Consider the following 13236-nt stretch of genomic DNA (forward strand, 5'->3'; position numbering starts at 1 on the left):
CAACATAAGATATGTGATGAGAAGGTACATCATCATTGTCTTGTTTGTACCTCTAAAGGAGGATACTTTCAAAAGCACGATAAATAAGTTATCAAACTTTATTACATAGTTCTCTGTGTTCTTATAATTTTGTCATGTACACACACATATTATATATATATATGGATCTGATCCTTAATCCATAGGTCGCTGGTGTAGCCCGGTTTGGCTGCATCAATATGTCCCACGGTGTTGGTACTTAGCTCCCGTTTCCTCAGCACAATAATCCAATAAGGTGTCAAAAATTCTTTTAAAACCAACAACAACGACAACGGACGTGTTCCTGACCATGATGTACATTTATCTGTCGTGGTACTAATCATCTTGGCAAAGATTTTTTCAGCGTCTTTGGAGTCATTTGGATGACCACAATGAAATATATTTAACGCGTCAACATGTTTTTTCCTGTCAGTTAGTTTACCTGTTTTGATGAAATATGGCTCGACTATTACATAAATACAGAAATACTTACCATTATATCAAATCCATTTTCAAAACTCCTAATTGCCTCTATTTTACCAGGCATCTATCGAACCCATAACTGCATATATCAAAATTGCTTTCTGATGGCCAGTCTAAAGTAATCAGAACTAGTAGCACGGAATAAACCATCTACCAACTTTATTGTCCACATAGATTCAATACTTTTTTTTTCTATATTCTATTAAGGCCATTCTAAGTATTGGTCTCCTCTGAGTGGTTGATATCTATGTAAAATATTAAATATTCAGTTCGGCAAAACATTTTTTCCGGATCAGGTATGGCATGTAAAATGTAAAATAAATGTTCAGTCACATTATCCATATCAACTCTGTTCAGAATGTTAAAAGGTCTTATTATTATTCAACGCGCTTACATAACAAATGACCAATTCACTATGCATTATCGTAAGAACAAATCGTACATATCCATCCCTCAAATATTTTAGTATGTTGATTTACCTATTTTAGTTGATGCTGCTACAAATTCTAAAGGTAAACACATAATTAATATTCACGGTCTCTTGCTCGAAGTCATCCAAGAGTTTGATGATACAAACTCATTACCATGTTTCACAGAAACTAGATAAGAAATATAGTCGGTAGATCCAGAGAGGTAAAATGCTTGCAAAATATTGCATTAATTTGTATTGCTCTCACTCAATGAACCTATCTAAACAATGCTGATATAAAATTAAGGTGGCGCAAATTCCGACTTGTATTTGCTCTCCAGCATGGTGACAAGCTCAGCAAGTCAAATGCAAGACTACTCCATTAACCTGTTATGTTCATGCTCATAAATTAATCCACCATCTTGATAGCATAAGGCATGTGATAAAATTCGATCAGAAATATAATTTCTAGATTCCGGACAAGCTCAGTCACTGAAATAAAAGGTCACATTACTAATATGGATAAATTTCACTAAGAATCACAAGATATGTATATTTACCCAGTTTAAGCAAAGTTTTTTATATTAAAAAAAAATACAGCCTCGAAAGTGAGTAATAAAAACCTCCGTATCAGATGCAAGATCTTATAAACATGGCTTCCAGAGTGGCAACAAGCTAAGCCAATCAGATGTAACATTACATCATTGATAGGTTTGTATCCTGCTCATTATCGAACATGTATAACATTTTGATGAAATAAACCCAAGTATGTAGTTTTATCAGAATCGGATCAGAAATACAGCTACAAGAGTGGTAACAATATTAACCAATCAGATGCGAGATAACTTTGTTAGTACGCGTGGCTCTCGCTTATTATCGAACTTACAAGAGAGTTTGATTACATAAACCCATTTTATAAGTTTGAAACAAATTTGATCAGGAATATGGACTCCAGGTGGTAACGAGCAATCAGTGGAAATATTTGGGCCTCTATGTGGGACCCTATGCAAAGCTTACCAATGGGAAACTTCCTAATCTATAGAGAAGAAAAATAATTCGTGGGCCCCCATGCTTTGCATACTCTTGCTATAAGGTAGCTAAAACCCTGCAAACATTTGTTGACGACAAACGACATACCTGTCACCATTCCAAACGGACAGAGGAGTACACGATCAGCTTACTTGCATTTACGGCCTGGTGAACTAAAACGTGTACTCAGCTTGTTCATCGTCTTTACAGTATATCTTCATACGTTTGATCGATAAGTCTGGATACACGCTTGACGAACCAAATTATCAAATTCACTTGAATGATGAGTTTTGTAAAAGTTTGCCTAATATGATTGAAAAGTTCAAAAACAATTTTGATTGTTGCAGTCGTAATTCTATTCTAAATGAGTTCCCTTTTTTAAAAATTAAGTTGCCCAAAGTTTCTTCATTACAGGTTGTAATTATTTTGTCACTTCTAGTTTAATTGTCATCAAGTACCGAAGTGGTCGTTATGATTCTTTAAACTGGAAAATAGATAAACAATTACGTATCTACTATTTTTATAGCTGTAAAATCCTAATATACACTTGACAACAAGTTGGCATGCGCTTTAGGTCATTATTGTATGTGTTCCTCTTTGTTTCTTTCGTATGTGTAAAGCTATAACACTAGTTCACAAACTTGTATATTCGAATGTTGTTTTACGTTGGAATGAAGTCCACACTATAACAGTTTACACCTCCACCATTTCCTTCACGTTATTGGAGGCTCTGTGTGGTAGAGTGGTCTAAGACGCTCGCCTTTACCGATCACTGCCATCTCACGTCTGTCAGCGTGGACTCGAGTCTTGAGCTCGATGAATGTGGGTAAATGAGAAAGTTTGCCGGTAACTTCCCATGTTCGGTGGTTCTTCCCGGGTCTTTCCCGGGCTCTGCATAGCGTATCATATGCTGAAAAAAGGCATTCAAAATATCACAAAATCCCCCCCAAGTACGACCCTTTCGAATTGCAAGTTTCACGAATTCGCGATTTGTTTGTGAGGCGTGTCCACAACGACAGGCTACATTCATAATGTTGGTAACTTTCATGTGCTGTACGACTGCAACAAATAATGTGTAAGAGATTGAACCCAACAGAGTTTATTGTACATCCTAATACCCTGAGAGATTTGTCTCCCTTGGACATTTTGGGTCGCTCTACATATATCATTAACTTCTGAGAGTAGCTAGAGTACGGGGAAGATGTTTACATTTGCAGCATGCACAGTGGAGAGAATGTTGGTATACCACAATGCTAATAACATGTTGTGTGGCTGAAATTTCATTGGATATTGTACTTGTGGAAACTGTACATGATCTAAGCATACAGCTTACTAAAATTACAGGGGCCCCGAGTGACCGAGTGGTCTAAAGCGCTCACCGTTACGGATCACTGCCATCTCACCTCTGTCTGCGTGGGTTCGAGTCCAAGGCTCGGCTAGCGTGGGTACGTGGGAAAGCCTGCCAGTAGCTTCTCGTGGGTCGGTGGTTCTTCCCTGGGTCTTCCAGGGTTCTTCCTCCACCAGTTATACTGGCTGCCATGTATAGCCTATCCTGTGCTGAAAAATGGCGTTAAACCCAAAAACAACAACAACAACTAAAATTACTGCTCCCTCATGCTAAATGAAAAAATTAGCCTGAATTAGTCTAAAGTACACTATCTTTATCAGTTTATTAAAATAGTGAAAATGAATTTTGCTAGACTAGACAATACCAGCTTCTAAAAGTAAAATGAATGAATTGCCATTTATATTTTTTGTTAAAAATGTAAAAAATAGTTATCGGGTTTTTTAAATTAAAAAATTATGTACCTCTGAAGTCTAGGAAGTGAAAATGACCAAGCGGATCTAGCAGTTTTTGAGAGATGCACATCTCAAGTAAAGGTTCTTTGAACAATACCTAAGATATACAAAGTCTTTTTTGAATAGCTGATAAAACCAAATAGCGGAGAAATTCTTTTTCTTAAAAAAACCCTTATGCAAAATGCGAAACCGAAGAGCGTCACCTTTATTTGTGATAGTATGCCCTAAATGATGATGTGATTAGTGTACGCAATTGATTTCTGGCAGGTTGACCCTATTTTAATTTTGTACTTTAAAAAGAAAAACATTTCATCTAAGAATACCAGAAGATTAAGGTCAAATAAACCCGCTAAATTACTTGCAAATAATGCTTAATACCTCTTTCTTGACATGATGACAACAACTACGCGAAACTGTACATGGTGTTTTAAGTATTTTGTATCTATTCCAAACTGTCCTTCAGATCGTTAATATGTTTTGTCATCAATACAGTCATCGCAGTGGCGACATTCTGGACGATCATGAAAGCTCTAGTTAAAAAAGGGAATAATATCACATGAAAAGAAAATTAATTACATCATTAGGAGGAATACATAGCAAGCGTCCTTGACTTGCAATATGTTTTGTACGATCCAGTTATGAATGCTCCGTCCCTTCCTACCTCCCCCCCCCCCCCATGGTTGTTTCTCAAAGTATTCATAAGCATATTGCTAACAGTAAAATGGACGGTGCATATATTAACTGCATATCCTGAATTTAAATAAAATCTCACTTAAGAATGTAAATAAATAAATACATATTCAGTACAATGACCTGTTCATTAGTAACCTTTAGTCAATCCTACAGTCAATCCAATAAAAAATCCGAAGAGACTGTGTTTCATTTTTGCGGAGAAACTTCCGGCCAACCAAAAATATGATTCTTCTCTAAAATACTACGCCGACACACATCACAGGCATATTTATTTCGCACAGAGAAATATATAGTTCCAAAAGGGAAGGGTAATAGTGAACACAGCGAGAGGGACCGAGTTTGTTTTAAAACTCGAATGGAATCAAGTTACAATTGTTACTTGATCTGTTCCGTATGATCAGTATAGTTTTCCAGTTGAAAGTACCCCACCCCCCATCTGGTTTTCTACTTCAGGCTTGTCAAAATGATTTAAGTTATCAACCATTTACATAATCTCAAAAGGGGGGGGGGGATTTTTTTCCGAACCACCTCAAAATAATTTTTGAATAAATAAGATAATGGATAATAGTACGTTTTCTTTTTATACAAACCAGAACAAGTACATTTTTTTATGTTATTTAAAGGCTTGTAATTATTCCAACAAAATCCATCCCACACCCTCAAGACAAAATCAAATAAATGGTTGGCCTCTAATCCGCTTGAGTACTTAAGCAGAGAATTGCAAATTTCAGAACAACGAAAGCAATGAAAAAAGTTTCTATGAAAAGATCATGGCTTCGAATATTCATTAAACATTTATCGAAGTTAATATTCGACACAGCGTAGAAACATTTCCTTTGAAAAGGCAAAGAACGAGCATGTCACACTTTGAACATAATATGCACACTGAGCCACCAACACGCAACCTGCTGGAGGTATTTGCGCGTATGCATTAGCAATAGCAACACCCAAAATATGAAGAGCAAACACGATGGCTATAGGGCCTGATTTCTACCACAATGACAAGGTGATATTTCTCGAAAACAACTTGATCAATAACGGTGATGTCCGTCTCTTCCGGGTATATAACACCCTCTACCACTCCGCTCAACAGAGAAAATAAACGTGCAATCATCGAATAAGACATGTTATCTCGCATTTCAGTCAGACAAACACACAACTAATAAAACTGCCGACGATATTAATTCCACAACTAGTGAATCAATCAAACTAACATTTTCTTTAACATCATTGTGGACTTGCCAATACACCACTGTGATAGATTTGAGGTGCGTGCTGCAGAGGATCTATGACCTCCTCGCCCCTCTCACCCCATCCCCACCCCTCAGCTTCAGCCGAAGTAAACATTCAAAGCACGCTGCTGATATGGAAGTTAAAAAGTCGCTGTACCGCAAACTCCAATACCCACATACGTATCGCCTAACAAATAAAGGTCTCAGAGGTTGAAAAAATTATTAGGGCAGAGACTTAGCAGTGACGTGTTTAACACAAAACGTACAAGTTCGCAGTAAATGTGGTGGATGGTGTTGGTTCCACAGTGGCTTCTGTGTCTTTGTTTACCGTTGTGACTGGGCTTGCCTTTTGCTGCAGGTTATACTCTTGCTTACAGCAGCGGGGATCTCTTTCCTGCTTTCGTTAAATGGAAATTTTGCCATTCGGCTAAAATGCCGAACTTAACTTGAACACGATCTCTATCGTCTCTGAGATGATACAGTACAACGCTATCTCTAAGAAGAATTTCAGCTCATTAATGATCAAATCAACAAATATGACAAACATTAAAAAGAAATTAGCAATGCTTCACGCAAGGAATACGCGTCGAATGCAACCGACGAAAAATAAGTTAAAGGTACTGATTGCCCGCGGAAAATCAGAAGATCGAGAAATGACAATGCAAAGACTCTCTGAAAATTCTGCACAAAAGGAAGTTGTGTGATGTCCATCTGAATGAAGGAAGCGCAAATTACTGTGACAGCGGAAACCGGCAGAACGGCCGAAACAAAAATCTACTGTGACAACAACGTGTTTATCTCATGCTCATTAGTGATACATGAGTCCTATACCCAGCATTCCACTCCCATATGTTGCATTGTGTTGCTCTTTTTGTGCGCTTTTTGTTCCGTTTGGTATATATAAGTAGTATAGTAAAGTGAGAGTTCTGACTCATTGTTCACTTTTTCATTGGTCTTTTTACGCTTTTTCAATCATAATCTGAGATCGCAAACAATGTTCTCTTCCTTCGAGAGGAAATGTTGTGGCGCCTTGGATCACTTAAAGAATGGAGGTAAATTTATGTCTGAAAAATTTTGTTATTAAAATATCGCAAAGATAACCAATGGAAAAAAATGAATCACGAGGCCCAAACTCTCCCTTGACTATACTACGCTGAGAGCTGACTATATATTTTTGTTCATATATGCAGTCGTCAAGGCTTTGCTGGTCCCCAATGATTTTACATTAAAATGAAGACCAGTGATAGCTGACAAATTATAATAGCTTTGCTTCAGCAACAAAATTATTAGCTTGTTTGTGCATTGTTTGCATAAACTGAGGGTCAGAGCTCCAGACGTCGGTGGTAGGCTTCAAGGTTAGAACTCTGGAATGCTATTTGTGGCATAATATATTTATTTCAGACAGAATGTCACCAATTCTTCAATTAGAGAATGACATATTACTTAAAAAGCATTGCGTGGAGAGAGACAGAATCCTGTCTATAATTAAAGCATGGCGTGGAGAGAGATAGAATCCTGTCTATAATTAGCCTAAATCAAACGACCAAGACATTATATGTAGATTGAGTGACAACATTCTTACGAAGAATCCCAAGAACAACATTCTGATCACAATCCATAGATGCCAGAAAGTACTTACCTCTCGCAGATTTATTTTATGAATGTGGCACGGTATGATCCAAAAAGACATTATTATAGACCACGTGAACGACAAGAAGTTAGATCACAGACTTGAGTATTTGAAAGTGGTATCACGGAAACAAAAAAATTTGCGAGGAGCAGTCGGAATACATAGGAAGACAGCGCGCACAGTCCAAGCAACCAGCATTGATTCTGGTGGACAAGAAATATCCACTTGCATACTTGGCGAAGAGAACGCACTAGGCACAAGCCGACGTTCTACCTTATATTGTCGATGTAGGAAAAGAAAAATCTTATTCGCCATTCCGCCACGGTTGGTGTGTGTTTTCTTTCGTAGACTCTGCATAAGGTTTTGTGTGGCTGTCTTCTGTATCACCATACATGTTGTATTTTTTTTTATTAGATCATGCTCAACTCAGCAAAAACATTTGGTGCTATCAAATCAGATACCTTGATTTATGGTGTCCATGTGCTTTCGTGTGCACACCGTCTTCCAAGATAAATCACTGGTCGTCGTAGCCAGATAGATCAGTTTTATTTAGTGTAAGACATGTAGCATTTAGCAGGTGGCAGTCAGATCTGAAAGAATTCATTCTGATATTGTTTTTCACCACAAGTGCAGCTAAATAATCAACGCGTATGATAATTTTCTTTCCACACGTTTTAAAATTCCTTCTGCCCATTTTCCCTCAAATTTCACGACACGCTAAATTCTGATTGGCTACAGTCCTAAGTCTAGACACACTGTATCAGATTATTATAGTAAGTTACGTAGTAAGTCTTGTCAAATAGATTTGGAATAAATGTTGTCATCCTACAATTACCTGCGTCAAATTGTTTCGAAAGCGCTGAGGAATACCAGCGGCATATTATCATCTGTCATCGTTCTTTCTGGTGCCAGAGGATAGTAGTTATGTGCGTCATATAGCTCAGCCTATGTCGTCATCGCTACGTAATATTAGTCCTGTAAAATTCTCTGCCGGCATCCAAGCAAAATCACGCACAGGAACCGTCTGCGATATAAACCAACCATAAATATCATTTATATATGCGGTATTTTTTGTCGTCTGCGTTTTGTCATGGGCAAGCAAATACTTGTTGTTGGATAAAGCATGCCTCTTCGTAAAGACGAAATTCCACCTTGTACTTTTTCAGTATAATTATACATGTCAATATCAGTAAGCCATTCGAGCTGAATACCTTTTACCTTGACCTCCGCGTCAGACGATTGGCAAGAAAAGTACCAGACAGGATTTAGCTATAATATATCCTGCAGAGATCACAAAGGTTTTTCAGTGATGTTTGTAAGCAACAACACGTCTGATTTCAAATACAGATAATGATACATTAGTTCCTTACCTACGTCTTCCTCTTCAGCCGGCTCATCTCTCCATCTCTTGCTTCATCAAAGAGTTCTGGCTTGGATACCACATCTCATAGTTTTTAATCTGCTAGTTTTTGAATCTTTTTAAGCTGCTGGGCTGAAATTTGTTCTTGTTTTTATTTTTCATTCTTGATGTTTTTGCTGCTTCGCTACATACTTTCTCATAACAGCAGCTTTATGTTTTTGGTTCTCCTACGGAGACAAATGAATTACACTACATGTTGTATAAATATTGGCTATCTAGCAAATTCAGTCTCATAGATAAAATTCGTTCACGCCAGGTTGCTACATTTCAGGCAGCTCTTCTGTGTCGCGATGAAATACCATGAAAGTATGTTTGTTTCCACCTATAGCCTCGTGATTGGACTCTTTAAATGTAGCTGAATCTATTCCATGACAATGATCGCTTGCAATCGAATAATATTGCGGTCGTCCAAGCCATACATAAAACAACGCAGCCCGTATTGCGCATAGTTTATTCTGACATTAAAAAAGAGTACGATAAGTATACTGAATTTGGTGACACTGAAACACATTCTTTGATTTTATTCATATTGCCTCTGTAAATTCGTATGTAATCGAATGCTATGACATAGTCGAATCACGATCTAGTTCTTCTATTGGAGTTATTTCCTCTGACCCGAATATTTAAAAAATGGCCGTCTTGCTTTGGTTATCACGCGCGATCTCATCGAGGTCGCTCATTATTTAACGTATAAATAATGACTTTGTCAAAGCTAAGTCCATTATTGAGCAGCAAATTAAAATGCAGGTTTTCTTTGCGCGATCAATTGGGCCTAATATCATAAAATATCAATTAGGAAACAGAACATTGTGCCGTGATTTTCTAATGTTATCTGAGTCAAAGTAAATTTTTGTAAGCAATCTATATATAATCACTGATACAGTTTTTGGTACTGTCATTGGCAACGGCAGCTCAAAAACTGAGTCGGTAATTGCTGATGCAGAGCGCAACATGGGCGTAATGTGATCAGGCGATTCTTTGACAGGGCCACACGTATCGGTACAGCTTTTCTTTTTTTTTTTAAAGTGGCCGAGCCTACAAATAACACGAATGCTGCCAACCACTAATACCTGGTCAAATCTGCTAGAGCAAAGGTGCTGATGGCTGAAGTGAATAACAGGTTTTCTCAAATGCTTGGACTTGCTGCTGGACAAACAATAACTTCAGTCATGGTTGACAATCGAATGCAGCCATGTTCAGTCTTAGGCCGATTATACCGTTTTGGTTCAATAGGGCTCCGCGTTCACAGAGGCTCCGCGTGTTAGTAATTTTTTTAAAATGTGTCTATGAGGAGAAAGTAATTTTACAGTAATGGATGAAAATTAAGTTCAATAACATATAAAACTGGTTTAAAATTTTTTTTTTCCAAATGCTGTGCTCACAGGGGCCTCGCGCTTAACTCCATGGGGCCCCGCCAAAATGATCAAAATCTCGCCTGCGTTTGCTAAGGCCGTTCCTAAATGCTGCTGTCTGCACCTATTAAGTTACCTCTGTCTAGCAGTATAATGATGGGATACCAACACGGGCAACAGAAAAATCAAAACTTGGTCGCGCATGCGGTTGATAGCAGGGCAACAAATTAAAAAGACCGCTCCAGTGGCCTAGTGGTAGACCATCCGCCTCGGATGCGGGTTCAAACCCCGGCCGAGTCATACAAAAGACTTTTAAAAATGTACTAACAGCTGCCTCGCTTGGTGCTCAGCATTAAGAGGTTAGTGTCAGGACTGGTCGGCCTGGTGTCAGGATAATGTGACTGGGTGGGACATCATGCTACATGTCTGCGGCATGATGCCCCATGTGCTAAACATCACTATAAACTATCACACTGCAGACATTGTAGTGATATAACTGAAAAATTGGTAAAGCTACGTTAAAATTCTAAATCACACACACACACACACACACACACACACACACACATTAAAAGATATGTTGGTGGTAAATATCTGGGTAATTGTTGTTGTGTCTAAAGGTCAAAGAGCCTATATATGTTTGTTGTCATTGTTGAAATATATAATGGGATTCCAATGCCCTCACGTTATAACACATAAATATATCGTGATAGGACAAAGAGTGGCAGCTACTTTCCTATTAAACTTCAACCTGCTAGCGGTTTTAGATGCGTTGACAATGACTTCGGGCAACATTTTCGATTACTGGTACTGGAATGACTCAATGGTTCTCATGGCAATGAACAACAATTAGATCACATGCCTAGCGAGTCCAACAAGCAATGCTGATACGTCTATAAACAGTATCCATACACAAAATTTGCTTCTGGCAGCGAAATATTAGTCAATAATCTGGTCGTGACCATCCGATACATTGGAATGAAGTCAGAGCCAATTAAAGGCAAATCACTGCTTTTACTTTCGGATAGCAAACATGGCGGATTTATGAGCTGAAGTCATGTGCACTGATTATTCAGTCCAATAATTAATTATTCAAGAGTCAGACAGATTTAGAATTTCGTATGGCGGAGTGCAACCCAGGGAGCATACGAAGCAGGGAACCAAACTAGTACGAAGTTAGCACAGCCAGTGTAGAAGTGAAATACTCCTCAATAAAACAATATGTTGATGACAAGCACGTAAAAAAATTACGAGGCTTTTGTCGAGTCTGTTATCAATTACCACAAACAGAAGCTGATTTCAGGTGGTAGCGTCGTCAGAACATTGAAGCAGTTACAAAATATTTTACACATTGCTCACAACGTTACTAGCTTAAAATGCAGGAAGTTAGTCGGCGACTTCGGGTGTTTGAAAAAAACTTTTCGATACAATTAAAATGTATTGTTGCGGTCAGCATATGGTGATTTCAAATTGCTGACCGATTGCAGCCAGGCGAATTCATCAACACCTGGCGTCAAGAAGCGTCAAACGATGCGACAAACTGGACCACTATTCGTGCTAGAGCAGAAAAAATACAATATGTTTTCTTTTCTTTGACACTGCACATCCCAGCACAAATTTCTTTACATTTTTTTCTTTCAGGCTGTTATGTGTTATGCAGTTCTGCACTACCACTGGACCCCGGACAAGGTCATTTTTAAAGACTCACGCTTGATGATATTTTGCAGACAACACACACACACACACAATTAGCTGCGATGTATGAAATTCACGATAAGACAGAATTGTATCGTTCACGTCTCAAAGCATGTTATTACAGCAGAAGCTCAACGAAAAGCTTAAATAGCTGCATCTAACTATCTCAGGATAATGTTTTATTCAGTTGCTAATATGAGAGCAAACTATCTCAGGACAATGTTTTATTCAGTTGCTAATATGAGAGCAAACTATCTTAGGACAATGTTTTATTCAGTTGCTAATATGAGAGCGAGCAAACTATCTCAGGACAATGTTTTACTCAGTTGCTAATATGAGAGCAAAAACTATCTCAGGACGAACTTGAAAGACAGTATAAGGCAAAAACGTTTGTAATGGCAAAAAGAGCCAGCTAGCTTCACTAGAAAGAGATGAGAGTGAGAAGTATAATAAATGAGCTAAGCAATGAAACATTTGAAACAATCACTGGCACCAAGACATTAAAACGACAAAAAAAAAAATATAAACAAAAATATATTAAAAAAAATAAACGCAACACAAGAAAATGTCCACAGTGTGGACCACAACTGCATGGATAAACGAAACAAGCTTACAAATCTAACAACTAAACCAACACTGAAAGAAAGAGTCAGCAGAGGAAAACTGAACAGAGAACTTGGTTTAGATTTTGGAGACGTAGAAACTGTGATGCAAGTGATGGTTGGCTGATAAAGAAAATGAAGGACCAGACTCTCTTGATGGCGATAAAATCCCGCATTTTGAGCTAAAGCAAGATGAGATTTCAGAATCCGTAAAAGCGGAAGCTTGTTCTCACATCATGAAATACGAAGGCTATGGTGAATACGATACACTGTGTTTTGACTGGAGCTCTTGAGCACATTTTAAAATTAACACTAGATGACATATTAGTCTTTTCAGTATTTGACAGCAAAATACAAAAAAAAAATACCAAGTAGAAGCTTTGCAGGTGCAAAATAACCTGGTACTAAAATATATAGCCTCATCTACTACCATGTATTTGACCGCTCCGATGACTTTGTGGTGGGAGCGTCCGCCTCGGATGCGGGAGGTCGTGGGTTCGATCCCCAGCCACGTCATATCAAAGACTTCTAAAAATGGTACGAACAGCTGCCTCGCTTGGCACTCAGCATTAAGAGGTTAGTGTTAGGACTGGTCGGCCTGTTGTCAGGATAATATGACTGGGTGGGACCTATTTTTACATGTCTGTGATATGGTGTCTCAGTGCTAGACATCACTATAAACTGCTACACTTTAGACATCGTAGCAATATCAATTAAAAAGTGTTAAAGCTATGTTAAAAATCCAAATCGCACACACTACCATATATTTGCTATGAAAACACTCGAAAAAACAAAAATGCGTCCCAAAACATCGTTTTTCAAGCTCATAATAAACAACATTTCAGCCGAGTTTTTCACCTATTCTGCTGAACG

The sequence above is a fragment of the Sinohyriopsis cumingii genome, chromosome 11, assembly GCF_028554795.1.
Source record: "Sinohyriopsis cumingii isolate HCF-2022 chromosome 11, ASM2855479v2, whole genome shotgun sequence".
NCBI classification, from domain to species: domain Eukaryota; kingdom Metazoa; phylum Mollusca; class Bivalvia; order Unionida; family Unionidae; genus Sinohyriopsis; species Sinohyriopsis cumingii.